Source organism: Stigmatopora argus, chromosome 6, assembly GCF_051989625.1.
Source record: "Stigmatopora argus isolate UIUO_Sarg chromosome 6, RoL_Sarg_1.0, whole genome shotgun sequence".
NCBI lineage: Eukaryota > Metazoa > Chordata > Actinopteri > Syngnathiformes > Syngnathidae > Stigmatopora > Stigmatopora argus.
In genome coordinates this window covers 3,337,910-3,357,122 of record NC_135392.1, presented here as the reverse complement: position 1 = coordinate 3,357,122, position 19,213 = coordinate 3,337,910, and the positions used below count along the sequence as shown (strand labels likewise).

At 39.3% G+C, this 19,213-nt stretch overlaps 1 protein-coding gene and 18 non-coding genes across 20 annotated transcripts in view; all 19 read left to right on the top strand.

The window, feature by feature from the left end:
• Positions 1 to 19,213, top strand: part of LOC144075426 (A-type voltage-gated potassium channel KCND3-like) — a 70,741-nt gene that overhangs the window by 16,528 nt on the left and 35,000 nt on the right. The window lies entirely within an intron of this gene.
• trnar-ucg (transfer RNA arginine (anticodon UCG)) lies at positions 7,342 to 7,414 on the top strand. The gene has a single exon. It is a non-coding gene; the product is annotated as a tRNA-Arg (tRNA).
• trnar-ucg (transfer RNA arginine (anticodon UCG)) lies at positions 7,626 to 7,698 on the top strand. Its single transcript has one exon. It is a non-coding gene; the product is annotated as a tRNA-Arg (tRNA).
• Positions 10,715 to 10,787, top strand: trnar-ucg (transfer RNA arginine (anticodon UCG)). Its single transcript has one exon. It is a non-coding gene; the product is annotated as a tRNA-Arg (tRNA).
• On the top strand, positions 10,932 to 11,004 carry trnar-ucg (transfer RNA arginine (anticodon UCG)). Its single transcript has one exon. It is a non-coding gene; the product is annotated as a tRNA-Arg (tRNA).
• trnar-ucg (transfer RNA arginine (anticodon UCG)) lies at positions 11,149 to 11,221 on the top strand. Its single transcript has one exon. It is a non-coding gene; the product is annotated as a tRNA-Arg (tRNA).
• Positions 11,366 to 11,438, top strand: trnar-ucg (transfer RNA arginine (anticodon UCG)). The gene has a single exon. It is a non-coding gene; the product is annotated as a tRNA-Arg (tRNA).
• trnaq-uug (transfer RNA glutamine (anticodon UUG)) lies at positions 11,638 to 11,710 on the top strand. The gene has a single exon. It is a non-coding gene; the product is annotated as a tRNA-Gln (tRNA).
• On the top strand, positions 11,855 to 11,927 carry trnar-ucg (transfer RNA arginine (anticodon UCG)). Its single transcript has one exon. It is a non-coding gene; the product is annotated as a tRNA-Arg (tRNA).
• trnar-ucg (transfer RNA arginine (anticodon UCG)) lies at positions 12,072 to 12,144 on the top strand. The gene has a single exon. It is a non-coding gene; the product is annotated as a tRNA-Arg (tRNA).
• On the top strand, positions 12,344 to 12,416 carry trnaq-uug (transfer RNA glutamine (anticodon UUG)). The gene has a single exon. It is a non-coding gene; the product is annotated as a tRNA-Gln (tRNA).
• trnar-ucg (transfer RNA arginine (anticodon UCG)) lies at positions 12,561 to 12,633 on the top strand. Its single transcript has one exon. It is a non-coding gene; the product is annotated as a tRNA-Arg (tRNA).
• On the top strand, positions 12,778 to 12,850 carry trnar-ucg (transfer RNA arginine (anticodon UCG)). Its single transcript has one exon. It is a non-coding gene; the product is annotated as a tRNA-Arg (tRNA).
• On the top strand, positions 13,050 to 13,122 carry trnar-ucg (transfer RNA arginine (anticodon UCG)). The gene has a single exon. It is a non-coding gene; the product is annotated as a tRNA-Arg (tRNA).
• Positions 13,267 to 13,339, top strand: trnar-ucg (transfer RNA arginine (anticodon UCG)). The gene has a single exon. It is a non-coding gene; the product is annotated as a tRNA-Arg (tRNA).
• trnar-ucg (transfer RNA arginine (anticodon UCG)) lies at positions 13,484 to 13,556 on the top strand. Its single transcript has one exon. It is a non-coding gene; the product is annotated as a tRNA-Arg (tRNA).
• trnar-ucg (transfer RNA arginine (anticodon UCG)) lies at positions 13,701 to 13,773 on the top strand. The gene has a single exon. It is a non-coding gene; the product is annotated as a tRNA-Arg (tRNA).
• On the top strand, positions 13,918 to 13,990 carry trnar-ucg (transfer RNA arginine (anticodon UCG)). Its single transcript has one exon. It is a non-coding gene; the product is annotated as a tRNA-Arg (tRNA).
• Positions 14,190 to 14,262, top strand: trnar-ucg (transfer RNA arginine (anticodon UCG)). The gene has a single exon. It is a non-coding gene; the product is annotated as a tRNA-Arg (tRNA).

The following is a 19,213-nucleotide window of genomic DNA, read 5'->3' as shown; positions in this document are numbered from 1 at the left end:
TTAGACTTGACATGCACGAAACTGCAAAGTGACAAAGACGAAACTCCATAACGCAAGACAATGCGGCTGATACGGTCATTTATTTCAAAATGGAGAAAAGATAAACGGATAAAACGCTTAACTAAATTTATTTTGAAGTCTATGAATGAAATTCAAGAAACAAAATGTATGTTGCATAAAACGTGAAAAAACTCACTTATTTGTGCCTATCATTACTTGCTCAGGACGCCACCATCTTAGCTAGGGATGACAAACTAGACCGCTACGGACACACTTCCTGGTTGTACTGCTCACATGACTTCCTTTTTGAATTGGTCTATGTCAAGGGTGTCAGACAGGTTGGTAAAAAAAATAATCTAAATATATCTAAAATGGTCCGGCCCACGTGAAATCAAGTTGACGTTAAAGCGGCCCGCGAACCAACCCGAGTCTGACACCCTTGCACTATACCACATGTGTCAAAGTGGCGGTCCAGGGGTCAAATTTGGCCCGCCGCATCATTTTGTGTAGCCCGGGAAAGTCAATCATGAGTGCCGACTTTCTGTTTTAGGATCAAATTAAAATGAAGAGTATAGATGTATATTAAATTTCCTGATTTTCCCCCTTTTAAATCAATAATTGTAATTTTTTAATCCATTTTTTCTGTGTTTTTAATTCAAAAATCATTTTGTAAAATCTTAAGATATATTTTAAAAAAGCTAAAATAAACATTGTTTTAGATCTATAAAAAACTGAATATTCAGGGATTTTAATCCAGTTCTATTTATTAAAAAAAATCTAAATATTATATCTAAAATGGTCCGGCCCACATGAAACCGAGTTGACGTTAATGCGGCCCGCGAACCAACCCGAGTCTGACACCCTTGATTTAGCCTTTTCAATGCATGTCAGTGCAATGTTCTAGCTTTTAGGTGATACTTTTTCAAGAGTTCTATAGGTGAGAAGGTTTTATAGTTCGGTGTGATCCGAGTGGTAAGATGTCAAACTATGAACAACTTGAAGATGACTGTATAACTACCAGTTTTAATTGAACCAAGAAAATAATTGGTCGCTTTTGGACTTTGCTTTTTCTTGCGAGAACAGCAAGCCTTTAAAAATGTTCTGCAATATTAAACAGTTGGCCAAGAGCAGTCAAACCATTTGCAAAAAGAAAGGCTTTTCATCATCTGCAAATTTTACCCAGAAGCCACATACTATCCTTAATGTGTTCTTTATATCTCGGAGCATGTTTGGAGTCTATAAATGTTCAACGTTGAAACATTTCAATGAGGTTGTTCTCGTATATCTAAACGTCCAAATGCTAAACCTTTCTGACACAATGATGAGAATCATCCATTTTACGACACAGTCTCAACAACTTAATGAAATGAGAGTGGTTGTTTTTTGTTTTTATGGTGCTTTATTCCATCCGCTAACCTTCCTCAAGCAACATATTTATAGCCGTGTTGTTCAGTGTAAGAAAACAACAATTGCTTTGTGAGGAATTGATTTAAAAGCGCCATAAAGTCTGCGCCACTGTGTGTTTTGAGCCCCAAGGCAAAGAGTCCCATAAGGCTTCTTCTGTCACATTTATTATGATTCAACACACTTAATATTTCACAAGCTGGCCGGGCTGGGTGGCCGTGACCCGCCAGGCAAAAGAGAAGGTGCTGCCACAAAGTTTGCTTGCAAAGTGTATAAATGATATTCTCTTCACTTTCTTTTAATGAGTGCCAATACAATTTGAAAAGCAGACTGGATTTTAACGTAAAATGAGAATTGGACTGAATTAGCCTGGGGTATCGCTAATGAAGTGTACTTAAGATCTGGATTTTTGGATTTAGAGCTCATGCTTTTCAGTGGGATTGTTTCTTTGCTTGTTGACTGCCATTGGGGGTGACAGACGTTCAACAAAAGAAGGAATATATCAACAGGTAACAATATTGTTAAATATGCAGATGCCACTTTAGTTTAGAAAATCTTCCCACACAAAGCTCCTCCCCCACAGCAAGATTTTGGACAGAAAAATTCCAACACGTCAACAAGGGCTGGCTCTAGAGGTGACTGTGTAGTTCCCATCTTTCTTCATACTTGTAACTCAATACCAATTAACATACCAATTAACTCCAGTCTCTGAACCTCTTGGCCAGGGGTGTCAGACTCGGGTTGGTTCGCGGGCCGCTTTAACGTCAACTTGATTTCATGTGGGCCGGACCATTTTAGATATAATATTTAGATTTTTTTTTAATAAATTGATTAAAAGAACTGGATCTAAAACAATGTTTATTTTAGCTTTTTTTTATATATATTTTTAGATTTTAGAAAATGATTTTTGAACTAAAAACACAGAAAAAATGATTTAAAAAATTACAATTATTGATTTAAAAGGGGGGAAATCAGGAAATTTAATATACATCTAAACCCTTCATTTTAATTTGATCCTAAAACAGAAAGTCGGCACTCATGATTTACTTTCACGGGCCACACAAAATGATGCGGCGGGCCAGATTTGGCCCCCGGGCCGCCACTTTGACCCTTGTGCTCTTGGCCAATCATCTTAAAGCCTGCCTGTTAGAAGAACAAAATTACAATCACAACGCTGTCTAAAACTATGCTACGTAGGCATCTGTGTGTCTCGTATGTGTCATCTTTTATCTTCAACCTACACAAGGGACTAAAGATGGAAATTAACCATTTGCTACAATCTTACATATTTACATATATATGTTCATTAACATGAATATAAATATGTTCATTAATATGTGCTGTTCCTTATTAAATAAATCAAATCAAGTCAAAATCAAATTTGGCTTTAGCATTGTCATGTCAGCAAACCTGATGTTCTTTGCCTTTTTTTAAAGATCGATTAAAGTCAAGTAAGTACAATATATTTAACATCTGACGGTGAGTTTCTATTCAGGAAATGTCGTTTTTTTTAATCTTCTAGTGCTAAACTTAGTTTCTGCGCAACCCCCACATGAACTAATAACTATAATAACAATATATGTACTCTCAGTATTGCGCAGCAGGCAGGCAACTGCTTTCCCAACAGCCTTTGATCCTAATAACTAAAACTTATTTGTCTTCTTTACCGCGCTAAATTGCGTTGCTGTTTTTTTATTTTTTCATCCCAATCTTCCAGAGCCGAGCTGTTCAAAGCAAAACAACAGTAGGTCGGGAGAAAAATTATTCACGAGTTAGCCTGCGAATTGGCAAATGCAGTAGATGAGTTAAAAAAAATTGAATGTACGTTTATACTCTGGGAATGACACATTCTGACTACTACTTTGTAGTAGAGTCAGGTCAATTTGTCGGTGGTTTTTACCGCGCTTCGACGCAAGGGAAAACTTGGCAGGTCGGCTTGAGGTGGAGAGAATAAACAGACGGAGAGCGAAAACAGGAATGATGGGTGCACAATTGGCAAAACAACAGCTGTGTCAACAAGTGTAATAGTCCAATGATGACATCAACGACAATGTTGCTGGCACACCACAACTGATAATAAGCAGATAAACGTAAAGGCGCACTTCAGGGAACAGGCCAGAGAAAAACAAATAGAATGAGGTTAGCAAAAACAATAGCAAGGGGTGTCAAACACTGCCACATTTATGCCATGTAGACCACGTGTGTCAAAGTGGCGGCCCGGGGGCCACATCTGGCCCGCCGCATTATTTTGTGTGGCCTGGGAAAGTAAATCATGAGTGCCGACTTTCTGTTTTAGGATCTAATTAAAATGAAGAGTATAGATGTATATTACATTTTCTGATTTTTCCCCTTTTAAATCAATAATTGTAATTTTTTAATCCATTTTTTCTGTTTTTTGTTCAAAAATCATTTTGTAAAATCTAAAAATATATTTAAAGAAAGCTAAAATAAACATTGTTTTAGATCTATAAAAAACTGAATATTCAGGGCTTTTAATCCAGTTCTTTTAATCCATTTATAAAAAAAAATCTAAATATTATATCTAAAATGGTCCGGCCCACGTGAAATCAAGTTGATGTTAAAGCGGCCCGCGAACCAACCCGAGTCTGACACCCTTGATGTAGACCAGGGGTAGGGAACTTATGGCTCGGGAGCCATATGTGGCTCTTTTGATGGGTGGATATGGCTCGCTGCTAACTTGTGTGATAAAATATGGGAACCTCTGGTGAGAGACCACCTAAGCCCCGAACGCACCAATGGGAGCGTTACTGTGGCACCAACACTATCTCTAGCGCCTTTTTAATCATATTTTTTCTTCATTATACTCTTTTGCATGCATACTCTCATTGATACTCATTGATTAGAAACAGTGAAAAAATATTCTTGAAAGAATTCAGAGACTTTTTCAAAGTGGTGAAATGATTAATAAATGCACACATTTTCATGTATTTTTACTTTTAAATTCTGAGTATGGCTCTCAAGGAATAATGCTTGAAAATGTGAATTGTTTATGGCTCTCTTCGTCAAAAAGGTTCCCGACCCCTGATGTAGACCATGTTATTTTGGGACCAAAAAGTTAAGTTAATTAGCCGAAAGATAAGCATTAACAGCCAGTTTAAGGGATTTGGACGTCTGTTATTGTCAATATCGGGCAATAAGTTTATTTTGCATCACTTTAGGGTACTTCCAGGTCACTTCTGGTCAATTTTGGATAATTTCCGATTGATTTTGGCAGACTTTCCAGGTTGATTCTTGTTTCTTTGTGGCTTCCCGCAGATTTTTTGTGGCATTTCCAGGTGACTTATTCTTGGTCTTAGGGTATTTTAAGGTTCCTTCCAATTTTGAGCCTAAGAAAGCGACTCGTGGACTTACTTGGTGTGAGTACGTCCTGAGTCTGGGTGTAGAAATCTACGATGTTGAAAGGCCAGCGACTTCTTTCGAGTGGAGTTTGCTTCTAGCAAGTTTTCATTGTACTCTCGCTACACTTGACCAAGGCCAAAGGCAGCGATTTCTCTGGGTGAACAATGAAACACTTGGTGAGTTATTTTCTAGAAGTACATATTCAACCAGAGTTTCAGCAAAGCTCCTGAAGGCTAAACTCGATCAATGTAAAGTCGTAAGGTAGGGAAAAGGGGGGGATTTGATGAATGTTTCTCTTCGGGTCTCTTGCTAAATAAATTACAAGCCCCAGAATTGCCGTCAGTCAGGTCATACCGAACCTGCTAACGAGCTGTTTCTTGGCTCAACGGCGCCACCCGCCCTGGCCTGGATCACGTGATAATAGCTCAAGGCAATTTAAAGAGAAACTTAGCGTGGTATCGTTGCACTTGGGTGAAGTTGGACAAATAGTGACAGGCAGATGGGGAAGAAGCTGATAAATCCCAACTAATCCCTTTCTTTGCTGAGGAGTTATTCCCGAATTAGATTATATTTTCTTTTCCATGATACATTCTAAAGTTGTTTTCTGCCAGTGCCTGGCAACATGGTCAAACAGTAGCAAAGTCAAAATGCTCAGTTTATTATATACATTCTTATTAATAATTTATCATTCGCATAAGGCTAGTTCGATCGAGCAGAAAAAATCTTTACCCAATGGGGAAGAAAATCAATTTGGATTTTGCCGACTTTAGATTTTAATATTTCATTATAATTTGTTTAAATTCAACTTTTTTTTAATGTATTCCGATTTGTGATACATTTTCAGTACCAGAACCAAACTACTACAGTCGTACTTCAATTTACGAAATTAATTGGTTCCAGAACTTTTTCGTAACTTGAATATTTTGTAAGTAGAGCAGTATTTTATATGTAAAGTGTCCATTTACTCATTTCATTTGTTCCCAAAATTTTAAATGAAGAGCACCGTGACGAAAAACGATGATCAACGAGGTTCCAACCGGACCCAAACCCAGTCTGCAATAATGTAACCAGGACAATTTCAAAATAAAATAACGGATACAGGAAATACATTTACATTCAGAGGGATTTCGTACCTCGAAGCATTCGTAAGTAGAATTACAACTATTGAAAATCTAAATTCAAAGCAAATGGAGCTTTTTTTTTTAGATATCTGCTTTCTAGCTTTTTTTTAAAGTCAATCCAATTGACATCTAATTTTGCTCTCTGCTGACCCGGTCAGTTTCATTTCCTGTTCTTTAGTGATCTTCACATTTTCCTCTTTACTATCCCCGCTGACAAGACTCACAAGATGTGCTGACTCTCACAAACTCTCTCCTGACATACTCAGGAATCACGAATTTGATCTCGGTCGTCTGGACACCGTAGCGGCGCTTGGGTAATGGGCCGCTCGGTGCTCAGGGAGATACGAGCAGGTGAAGTGGGAGTGGATTCGGGGGTCCAGGTCTCTTCAGGGGTGTTAAATCAAGCTCGGGTGGCTGTTAAAAGGCCTCGCGTTGAACAAAAGCTCAGTCCACTCCCCCACGGCTGTCCGAATAGCCTGCTTAGCGGCATCAATGGCGAGGGTCGTAAAAGACTGATCTTCATCCTCATGATTCTCCGCGAGCTAATTTTAGAGCGCTCGCCGAGTGTGAAAGGCAGTGATCCATTTCAAGAGTAATTTGCGAAATTGATATACGATCCAGACAATACCTACATGACAGGTAGTACAGCGAGAGTCTCCCCCACTGCAGAAAGTGCCATTAAAACCCAATAATGAGGAAATATATTAATGAGGTTTGCATTGAAATATGACTCCGTATAATTAGTGAGCCTCCCAGTTGTAGTGTACCGGTCCTGGACGGGAGGTTTGTTCCGTAGCCGCCAAGTGGGCAAAAAAAAAAAAATGTAGCCATGCATGTAGGTCATGTTCCCATCTCTGCCTTAATCAGTGGCTATATATAATTCGCTTTCTTCCGAGAGACTTTTAAGATGGCCTCCTTCTGTGTTCGCTCGACGTCTCTATTAGACTAAGTGGACCGGGCCCAGGGGCCAGCGTCAGAAAAAGAGAGGTCAGACGTTTATTGGACCTTCTTAGTCGGAAATGAATGCGGTAGAAAGAAAGAGCAACACTCTATGATCTTAAACGAAGCTTCCCATTGGCTCCCCGCAACCATTTCGGGTATAGCTAAACAAATGTGGAAGTAAACAAGGAGGAAATCGACAGGGGATTTGTGCTAGTAAAAGGGAAATTGAACCGTTTAACACCTAATAAGCTTTTTATCGCATTTTCTTCCTTCAAAATATTGGAATTATTGTTGTGCTCGGAAACGACAATAAAAAAAGATGCTAAAGTGGATAAAAGTGCCATGATTTGACATTCTTCTTAGAGGTTGTGTGGCGATCCGGTGGCATGAATAATTGGGTGATGTCGTCGCCTTGTTGAAGCCCTCAGGTCAAAACGAGTGCTGCTTGTAGGAAATTGGACATATTCCTCCGTTTATTGGGCCAAGATGCTCTTGCAGCCAACAGTGGATGAGTGACTGCGTGGCCTAATGGATAAGGCGTCTGACTTCGAATCAGAAGATTGAGGGTTCGAGTCCCTTCGTAGTTGGTCTGTTAGCTATTCTGGGTACTTTGGTTTGGGACCTCCTTTCAAGGAGTGATGAAGTGGTCTCTCCTTAGAGAGCGTGAACTAAAAATGACATTTTTGGATGATACATCACCAGAAGCAAGATACTTTGTCAGCTATTAAATGCAGTTCTTTGTTTGTTCTGTGGCAATTACCTGGTTGGTCTGAACACTAGTGTCAGAAGTCAATGAATGACTGCGTGGCCTAATGGATAAGGCGTCTGACTTCGGATCAGAAGATTGAGGGTTCGAGTCCCTTCGTAGTTGGTCTGTCTGCTAGGGTTTCAGGAGTAACAAAAGTGATCCCTCCTTTGAGCGAGTGAAGTAAAAATGGCATTCTGAATGATACTTTGTTAACTATTAAATACAATTCTTTGGCATTTACCTGGTTGGTCTGAACACTGGTGTCAGGGGTCAATGAGTGACTGTGTGGCCTAATGGATAAGCGTCTGATTTTGGATCAGAAGATTGAGCGTTCGAGTCCCTTTGTAGTTGGTCTTTCAGCTATTGTGGCTACTTTGGTCCTTTCGAGGACTGATGAAAGTGTGCCTCTTTGAGAGAGTGAAGTGAAAATGCCATTTTGGATGATACAGCACCAGAAGAAAGATACTTTATTCAGTATTAAATACAGTTTTTGGGCATTTACCTGGTTGGGCTGAACACTGGTGTCAGAGGTCAATGAGTGACTGCGTGGCCTAATGGATAAGGCGTCTGACATCGGCTCAGAAGATTGAGGGTCCGAGTCCCTTCGCCGTTGAATTGTCTAGCTGCTTTGCATTGTAATCTCCTTTCAAGGTTTGACAACAGTGGTGACTTCTTTGAGAAGGTGAAGTAAAAAGGACATACTGAGAACCTTCTCTGACAATTACCTGGTTGGTTTAGATGCTGGTTTGAAAGTTTGTTGAGTGACTGTGTGGCCTAATGGCTATGAATCAGAAGATTCACTTGGTAGTAGATCAGTAAACATTTTCCCTTTCTGAAGCAGATCCCAGGTTATCATTACCACAGGAAGTTAGCATTCAATGGAAGGACTCTTGGTAAACCCACGTATACGATTCATAATAGGATGAATACTGAAAAGGACATTTAATCCTTGGAGAAGTAAACACCTTTAATGCCTCCTGCGTTACTTTCCTCTCTGAAGGTGTCGGCATCAGGACACAAAGAAGACCTTTGAATGACATGATGCGCTCTTTTTTGTAGCTTATTTTTAGAGGCTTGGCCCTTATCTCACAACACAGGCAGCAAAGGGTTTGGATATCAGGTACACTGTAGAAAACGCTCTTAATAGGCGCTGATCGAAGATACTGACAGGCTATCATACAGCCAGGAAATAAACATAAGACTTCAAATTAATTCATGATTTTTTTTAACATTGATAAAAAATAATGGGTTTTCTTAAAAGGAAAATAATCATATATCTGAAAATAAGCTTATCAGTAGAGTCCCAGTTTTGAATGCTACGATTTAAGATATTGAAAGCAGGACGGCTGAAGAGAGCAGTTTGCATGACTGTTTGTTTTGATATTCTATTAAATGTTTGCTTTGTTTTTCGAGCAATAGGATTTGGCAGACTCCATATTTTCAAATCGGGAGAAATGTGTTTTGTTCTAACTCCGCGCAGAGGGCACATTTATAGATTATTAGTTATGTTCAAAAACACATTTATTGACACTTGGGCTTTTGTAGAAACACTGGTTGGGAGTTGGGAGATAAACCTAAATGGATCCATGCTGCTATTTCATCTGTTTAGCCAAGGTTTTTGGTTTAGTTGTACTTTTAGCGAGTGAAAATAAAATCTATCAAACTCGGGTCATATGAGGGAACATGACCTAGTAGCATTTCATCAGCTTTTTCAAACCATATTTTGCTGATTTGATGAAAACAAAAACTGCAATTTGAAGGCTCTAACCAAGTTTTGGATTGGATTTCAATTTCATCTCGCCTGGCAGTGTTATTCAAACAAGTACTAGTACGGATACAGAACTAAAATGACTTCATTAAGATACAAAAAATGAACAGAGCGATGCTGTACAGCAACATTTTTATCATTTTACGGTGGGATTTTGACACGTCTGGAGTGTAAAGCCAAGGAACACATTTTCACCGAAGAGATACAAAAATATCCCTTGGGTAAGACTTGAATGAATTCCAATTACTTCTTGATTACCGCACCAGGATGTTTACAACGGTGCAGACAAAAAAAGGCTGATTTATACTTCGCTGTCGGCCATTTCTTTTTCTTCTGCCCGATGCCCACCGTTCGGGAGCGCCAAAACCTCCGTGGAGAAAAACACAATCACAAGCAAACTTATTTAGCGTGAAGGAGAACATAAAAAACTTGTGTAACTTCCACTTGTTGTATTAGTGAGATCCATGAAAGAAGCAACAGTCCGCGACAGCTGTTCATTCGAACATTCTCACGCCCGGAAAGGCAGATTGCTTCTCTAACGAGCAACAGAGTGATAATGTGTCACAGCGGTAATACTGGGCGCCAACAATGAAAGAATATATCTGTTTGTCAAACTGTCACGTGGCTCTAATTGGCTGAGGACAAAACTGGGATGGACTTTTAAATAAAATGTGCTGGAACGGCATGCTCCATTTACTGCTTCATAAAGGCACCGATAAAAAACCAGCCCGATTAAGAATGACGCTCGATGGTGTTTAGGCACTAAACCCGAAATATCGACACTGTCTAAAAAGTTCCATAAAAAGTCACTTGTTTACAATTTTTACTTTGCTTACTGGGTAGTCCCAAGTTCTTGCTTACTTAGTTCGAGGAAGATGTTATGTAAAAATGCTAATCTTGCTTTATTCATGGACAGATCAGAATGAAATTTGGTAGGTATATTCTAGGCATGTATAATTTAGATCAGTTCTCGGAGACCGTTATTTTTGATTGGATCTGACGAAGGTTGGAGCTCCTTTGAGAGAGTGAAGTGGAAATTACATTCTGGATGATACATCACCAGAAGCAAGATACTTTGTCAATTGTTAAATACAGTTCTTTGTTTGTTCTGTGGCAATTACCTGGTTGGTTTGAACACTGGTGTCCACAGTGAATGAGTGACTGCGTGGCCTAATGGATAAGGTGTCTGACTTCGAAAGATTGAGGGTTCCAGTCCGTTTGTGGTTGGTCTTTTAGCTATTCTGGCTACTTTGGTTTGGGACCTCCTTTCTTGGACTGACGACCAGATGCAAGATACTTTGTTAACTATTAAATACAGTTCTTTGGCATTTACCTGGATGGTCTTAAAACTGGTGTCAGTGGTCAATAAGTGACTGCGTGGCCTAATGGATAAGGCGTCTGACTTCGGATCAGAAGATTGAGGGTTCGAGTCCCTTCGTGGTTGGTCTTTTAGCTATTCTGGCTACTTTGGTTTGGGACCTCCTTTCTAGGACTGACGACCAGATGCAAGATACTTTGTTAACTATTAAATACAGTTCTCTGGCATTTACCTGGTTGGTCTGAAAACTGGTGTCAGTGGTCAATAAGTGACTGCGTGGCCTAATGGATAAGGCGTCTGACTTCGGATCAGAAGATTGAGGGTTCGAGTCCCTTCGTGGTTGGCCTTTTAGCTATTCTGGCTACTTTGGTTTGGGACCTCCTTTCTCGGACTGACGACCAGATGCAAGATACTTTGTTAACTATTAAATACAGTTCTCTGGCATTTACCTGGTTGGTCTGAAAACTGGTGTCAGTGGTCAATAAGTGACTGCGTGGCCTAATGGATAAGGCGTCTGACTTCGGATCAGAAGATTGAGGGTTCGAGTCCCTTCGTGGTTGGTCTTTTAGCTATTCTGGCTACTTTGGTTTGGGACCTCCTTTCTAGGACTGATGACCAGAAGCAAGATACTTTGTTAACTTTTAACTACAGTTCTTTGGCATTTACCTGGTTGGTCTGAAAACTGGTGTCAGTGGTCAATAAGTGACTACGTGGCCTAATGGATAAGGCGTCTGACTTCGGATCAGAAGATTGAAGGTTCGAGTCCCTTCGTAGTTGGTCTTTCAGCAACTTTGGCTACTTTGCTTTGGGACCTTCTTTCTAGGACTGATGAAACTGGGTGCTCCTTTGAGAGAGTGAAGTAAAATGACATTCTGGATGAAACATCACCAGAAGCAAGATACTTTGTTAACTATCCAATACAGTTCTTTGGCATTTACCTGGTTGGTCTGAAAACTGGTGTCAGCTGTCAATAAGTGACTGCGTGGCCTAATGGATAAGGCGTCTGACTTTGGATCAGAAGATTGAGGGTTCGAGTCCCTTCGTGGTTGGTCTTTTAGCTATTCTGGCTACTTTGGTTTGGGACCTCCTTTCTAGGACTGACGACCAGATGCAAGATACTTTGTTAACTATTAAATACAGTTCTCTGGCATTTACCTGGTTGGTCTGAAAACTGGTGTCAGTGGTCAATAAGTGACTGCGTGGCCTAATGGATAAGGCGTCTGACTTCGGATCAGAAGATTGAGGGTTCGAGTCCCTTCGTGGTTGGTCTTTTAGCTATTCTGGCTACTTTGGTTTGGGACCTCCTTTCTAGGACTGATGACCAGAAGCAAGATACTTTGTTAACTTTTAACTACAGTTCTTTGGCATTTACCTGGTTGGTCTGAAAACTGGTGTCAGTGGTCAATAAGTGACTACGTGGCCTAATGGATAAGGCGTCTGACTTCGGATCAGAAGATTGAGGGTTCGAGTCCCTTCGTAGTTGGTCTTTCAGCAACTTTGGCTACTTTGCTTTGGGACCTTCTTTCTAGGACTGATGAAACTGGGTGCTCCTTTGAGAGAGTGAAGTAAAATGACATTCTGGATGAAACATCACCAGAAGCAAGATACTTTGTTAACTATCCAATACAGTTCTTTGGCATTTACCTGGTTGGTCTGAAAACTGGTGTCAGCTGTCAATAAGTGACTGCGTGGCCTAATGGATAAGGCGTCTGACTTTGGATCAGAAGATTGAGGGTTCGAGTCCCTTCGTGGTTGGTCTTTTAGCTATTCTGGCTACTTTGGTTTGGGACCTCCTTTCTAGGACTGACGACCAGATGCAAGATACTTTGTTAACTATTAAATACAGTTCTCTGGCATTTACCTGGTTGGTCTGAAAACTGGTGTCAGTGGTCAATAAGTGACTGCGTGGCCTAATGGATAAGGCGTCTGACTTCGGATCAGAAGATTGAGGGTTCGAGTCCCTTCGTGGTTGGTCTTTTAGCTATTCTGGCTACTTTGGTTTGGGACCTCCTTTCTAGGACTGATGACCAGAAGCAAGATACTTTGTTAACTTTTAACTACAGTTCTTTGGCATTTACCTGGTTGGTCTGAAAACTGGTGTCAGTGGTCAATAAGTGACTACGTGGCCTAATGGATAAGGCGTCTGACTTCGGATCAGAAGATTGAGGGTTCGAGTCCCTTCGTAGTTGGTCTTTCAGCAACTTTGGCTACTTTGCTTTGGGACCTTCTTTCTAGGACTGATGAAACTGGGTGCTCCTTTGAGAGAGTGAAGTAAAATGACATTATGGATGAAACATCACCAGAAGCAAGATACTTTGTTAACTATCCAATACAGTTCTTTGGCATTTACCTGGTTGGTCTGAAAACTGGTGTCAGCTGTCAATAAGTGACTGCGTGGCCTAATGGATAAGGCGTCTGACTTCGGATCAGAAGATTGAGGGTTCGAGTCCCTTCGTGGTTGGTCTTTTAGCTATTCTGGCTACTTTGGTTTGGGACCTCCTTTCTCGGACTGACGACCAGATGCAAGATACTTTGTTTACTATTAAATACAGTTTTCTGGCATTTACCTGGTTGGTCTGAAAACTGGTGTCAGTGGTCATTAAGTGACTGCGTGGCCTAATGGATAAGGCGTCTGACTTCGGATCAGAAGATTGAGGGTTCGAGTCCTTTCGTGGTTGGTCTTTTAGCTATTCTGGCTACTTTGGTTTGGGACCTCCTTTCTAGGACTGATGACCAGAAGCAAGATACTTTGTTAACTATTAAATACAGTTCTCTGGCATTTACCTGGTTGGTCTGAAAACTGGTGTCAGTGGTCAATAAGTGACTACGTGGCCTAATGGATAAGGCGTCTGACTTCGGATCAGAAGATTGAGGGTTCGAGTCCCTTCGTGGTTGGTCTTTTAGCTATTCTGGCTACTTTGGTTTGGGACCTCCTTTCTAGGACTGATGACCAGAAGCAAGATACTTTGTTAACTTTTAACTACAGTTCTTTGGCATTTACCTGGTTGGTCTGAAAACTGGTGTCAGCTGTCAATAAGTGACTGCGTGGCCTAATGGATAAGGCGTCTGACTTCGGATCAGAAGATTGAGGGTTCGAGTCCCTTCGTAGTTGGCCTTTTAGCTATTCTGGCTACTTTGGTTTGGGACCTCCTTTCTAGGACTGACGACCAGAAGCAAGATACTTTGTTAACTATTAAATACAGTTCTTTGGCATTTACCTGTATGGTCTTAAAACTGGTGTCAGTGGTCAATAAGTGACTGCGTGGCCTAATGGATAAGGCGTCTGACTTCGGATCAGAAGATTGAGGGTTCGAGTCCCTTCGTGGTTGGTCTTTTAGCTATTCTGGCTACTTTGCTTTGGGACCTTCTTTCTAGGACTGATGAAACTGGGTGCTCCTTTGGAAGAGTGAAGTAAAATGACATTCTGGATGAAACATCACCAGAAGCAAGATACTTTGTTAACTATCCAATACAGTTCTTTGGCATTTACCTGGTTGGTCTGAAAACTGGTGTCAGTGGTCAAGAAGTGACTACGTGGCCTAATGGATAAGGCGTCTGACTTCGGATCAGAAGATTGAGGGTTTGAGTCCCTTCGTAGTTGGTCTTTCAGCTACTTTGGCTTGGGATCTCCCCTCAAGGAGTGACAAAAGTGCATGTGTTCCTTTGACGGAGTGAGGTAAAAGTGCCGATCTGGATGATACTGTGTGTGACTTTTATTGAGAGGGTAAACTAAAGAGGATGTACTGGACTATACATCACTACAAAAGAACCTTCCTTGACAATTAGCTGGTTGGTTTGGATCAATTAGTCTAGTGTGGAATTCATTGTTTTGACACAATTTGTCTATTGACATAAGTTCCTTCTTTTCAGGTCAAACTGAAAAATAGTGGCCTAGTCCATGGTATACTAGAGAAGTGGGTGGTGCTTTAGCTCATGTGGTTGAGTCCTTGCTTATGATAACAGAGATAGATTAATCGACTCCTACATCATCCAAGTTGTCATTCAAATAGAAATGTAGTAAAGTGTTGGTTGGGTTCTTAGCTCATATGGTAGAATGCGAGAGTTAGTAGGGACAATTCCTGGATCCTCTAAGGTTTTAACTTTTGAGCTCAAACAAAAAAAATGTGAGGAAGTCCATGGTAAGGTAGGGAGTTGAGTGGATTATTAGCTGCTTACCATGTGAGAGGTAGTTGGATTGATTCCTACATCAAACAAGTTGTTGCTATATAGCTCAAACAGAAATGTAGTCAGCCAGTCCATGGTATGGTGGGGAGGTGGGTGGCTTCTTAGCTCAAATGGTAGAGTTCTCACTTACCATGCATAAGGAAGTTGAATTCAGTAATAGATCCAACTACCTCTTGTATGCTAAGTGGATGCTTTACCATTTGAGCTAAGAACCCACCCACTTCCCTACTACACCATGGAGTGACCCACTAAATTTCCATTTGTGCTGTAAAATGACAACTGGGAGGATGCAGGAATCGATGTAACTACCTCTCGCATGGTAAGCAGACGCTCTACCATTTGAGCTTTATCCTCACTAGGGTCATGGGGGTTGCTGGAGCCTATCCCAGCTGACTTGAGGCCAGAGGCAGGGGGCACCCTGAATCGGTGGCGAGCCAATCACAGGGCACAATGAGACAAACAACCAATCACTCGTAACGAGGGCCAATTTAGAGTGTCCAATCAGCCTACCGAATGTCTTTGGAATGTGGGAGGAAACCGGAGTACCTGGAAGAAATCCCACACAGGCACATGCAAACTCCACACAGGTGGACCGACCTGGATTTGAATCCAGGACCCCAGAGCTGCTAACCACTCAAGCTGCCAGGCCGCTAATATGGGTATATATAATGAGAAAATACCTTACACTTTTGCCTTCAGCAGCTTTAAATGTTTTTTAATGCGCTTGTATGGTAGCCAATGGGTTTTGTGAATACTCCCAGCAGGCTCTTAATTAGGCACAAAGGTCCCCCTGCCTCTTATTTTGAATACATTAAATACGCTTCATAACACCAGAACGGTCAGTGAATGCACTCAGGCTTATCATTTTCTTTCCAACCAAGCATACTTTACTTCTATTAAAAATGCAATTCAAATTACTGTTTGGGCTAATATTTATGAGGGATTGAAATGATTTTTTTTCCCTTTGGCTGGCCACGCTGATTTCCAAGTTGATTATCTATTAACTTTTACTCCTGGAAGGAAAAGGTCTTCAACGTCAAGGTCGCAGAAAATACTTCATTTTTCTGCAGTTAGTTTGGCCAGCCGTTCATATCGTTTGGGATCCACTCCACCAACGGCGAGAAAATTGATAAATATTCATTGTAATGATTCACGTGTCAACTACAAATGTGACAACTCGTTCTTATCTTTTAAGCAGTGCTTATAAATGTTCAGGTTTGTCAAGGAAAGGCTTCTTTGTGATCGTGGCTTTCATCACTGGGGCTTTAATTAAAAAGCTTTGATTGGTTTTGTAGTCCTTAGCTGGAAATTTACAATCCTTAATACATCCATCTGTCCTCTCCGTTAAAACTCTCCTGTGGACGCTTTTCCAAAGCTTGCTGAGTGTGTGTGTCATTAACGAGACACACTACGTTACGAAGATAGTTGACTAAGTGATTTGTTTAACTCTTTAGGGGTCTCATTTACCTCAACGGCCGCTATTGACGGTGCTAGACCTCCAATCCATTTAGATTGGCAGCGATCGTTCGCTCTCAGTCAAAACAGTTTGGATATCTAGCTCCGTCAACAGCACGGGAAGATGAGCTTTCGCAGCCAGTTGCCCCAGTTTAAATAATCTGGACATCTAATATGAGTTACATACTGTACGATGAAATTAAAACAGTGAAAAAGCCTTACTATACTATGTCGTTTTTTTTTACGAAAAAAGCCTTACTATATTATGTCGTTTTTTAAGAAAAAAAGCCTTACTATGCTATGTCGCTTTTTACAAAAAGAGCCTTACTACACTATGTCGTTTTTTTTAAAGAAAAAAGCCTTACTATACTTTGTCGTTTTTTAAGAAAAAAAGCCTTACTATACTATGTCGTTTTTTAAAGAAAAAAAGCCTTACTATACTATGTCGTTTTTTTATGAAAAAAAAAACCTTACTATTCTATGTCGTTTTTTAAAGAAAAAAAGCCTTACTATACTATGTCGTTTTTTTATGAAAAAAAAAACCTTACTATTCTATGTCGTTTTTTTAAGAAAAAAGCCTTACTATAATATGTCGTTTTTTAAGGGAAAAAAAGCATGTCGTTTTTTAAGAAAAAAAGCCTACTATACTGTGTTTTTTAAAGAAAAAAAGCCTTACTATACTATGTTGTTTTTTAAAGAAAAAAAGCCTTACTATACTATGTTTTTTTTTTTAAGAAAAATAGCCTTACTGTACTATGTCGTTTTTTAAAGAAAAAAAGCCTTACTATACTATGTCGTTTTTTACGAAAAAAGCCTAACTATACTATGTCGTTTTTACGAAAAAAGCCTTACTATAATATGTTGTTTTTTAAGAAAAAAAAAGCATGTCGTTTTTTAAGAAAAAAAGCCTTACTATACTATGTGATTTTTTTAAGAAAAAAAGCCTTACTATAGTATGTCGTTTTTTACGAAAAAAGCCTTACTATGCATATTCAAATCCAGAAATAAGCGCTCATACATGAATTGCACAAATTAGCCACATGAGCTTTTAATTAATGTCACTCCCATTTAATAACGTTCCTTTATCTGGAATTGAAGTATAAAAAAACTCAAATTCCAAACAATAATTTAGACGCTCTCTCTTTTAAAGAGCTGTGACGCAAAGATAGGAAACATCTACATCAAAATAAGTGCTTGACCTTAGATGAGGAAATGAAGGTAATTCTTCAACATTACCAGGTTAATTGCCCAATAACTCTTGAACCAATGTATGAATTACGATGTGTGCTCATGGTTTTGTTGAAAACATTGCCAGAGGACATCCAGTGGCTTTTCAGAAATCACCATGGAGATAGGCCATGTCTCCAAGAGATTTTTTTTCTTCTAATCTGCTATTGTCTATTAAAAAAATAATGGTGACATGCGCCTTGGTCTTGAGCAACGTGTTCTTTCACCATCTTCTACACATTAGTTAGAAAGAGTCACACACCATTCTTTGCAATTTCCTTTGTCATACTTCCGAGTACAATGGCCGTTTAAAACTGATCGATATCTGGCGGTAACGTTATTGTAGCTATCCTGTTCTTTTCAGATTTGTTTTATTCTAGTGTATTTACTCGCATATAAGCCGTTTTTGTTGGACAAAAATATGATGACTGAATCGAGGGTATGGCTTATATGCGCATAAAAACACGACATGCACGAAACTGCAAGTTGACAACGCCATGGCGCAAGACAATGTGGCCGATACGGTCATTTATATCAAAATAGAGAAAAGATAAACAGATCAAACGCTAAACAAAACTTGTTTTGACGTTTTGAAATTCAAGACAAAAACATCTTGCATAAAACGTGAAAAAAAGTAGAAAGTGACAACTATTGCAGTAATATGAAGCATCGAAAGAATCAAGATATTTTGACATTAGAAGTAATATGGCTGCCACCACATCTTAAATTTCTGGTAAGAAAATTGTAATTTCTGTCATTAGTAAGCATCAGGTTAACGTCAAGATACACTTATTTCTTTTTTCAAATTGAATAATTTGATATTTTGCATTTACAAAGACAGGCATATTTACTTCCTTATGATATTGACCCTAATAATGTGCTTTTGATTCATACAGTATCTCATAAATACCACGTGCGATGATTTTTCTTAAGATTTTCCCCTCAAAGTAACACATTTGTACTCCTTATTAAAATTATGAATATCGAGTTGGAAATTGGGAATCAGGGGGCGGCTTATACGCGAGAAATTGTAAATTTCAACAATTTTAAGGGTACGGCTTATACGCGCAGTCGGTTTATATGCGAGTAAATTCGCTATACTATGTCGGTTTTTTTTTTAAGAAAAAAGCCTTACTATACTATGTCGTTTTTTAAGAAAAAAGCCTTACTATACTATGTCGTTTTTTTTAAGAAAAAAGCCTTACTATATACTATGTCGTTTTTTAAGAAAAAAACCTGACTATACTACGTATGTTGTTTTTTAAGAAAAAATGCCTTACTATACTATGTCGTTTTTTTCAAGAAAAAAGCCTTTATACTATGTCATTTTTAAGAAAAAAAGCCTTACTATACTATGTCGTTTTTTAAGAAAAAAGCCTTACTATACTATGTCGTTTTTTAAGAAAAAAGCTACTATACTATGTCGTTTTTTTTAAGAAAAAAGCCTTACTATATACTATGTCGTTTTTTAAGAAAAAAACCTGACTATACTACGTATGTTGTTTTTTAAGAAAAAATGCCTTACTATACTATGTCGTTTTTTCAAGAAAAAAGCCTTTATACTATGTCATTTTTAAGAAAAAAAGCCTTACTATACTATGTTGTTTTTTAAGAAAAAATGCCTTACTTTACTATGCCGTTTTTAAAGAAAAAATGCCTTGCTATACGCTATAGCAACTTTTGCT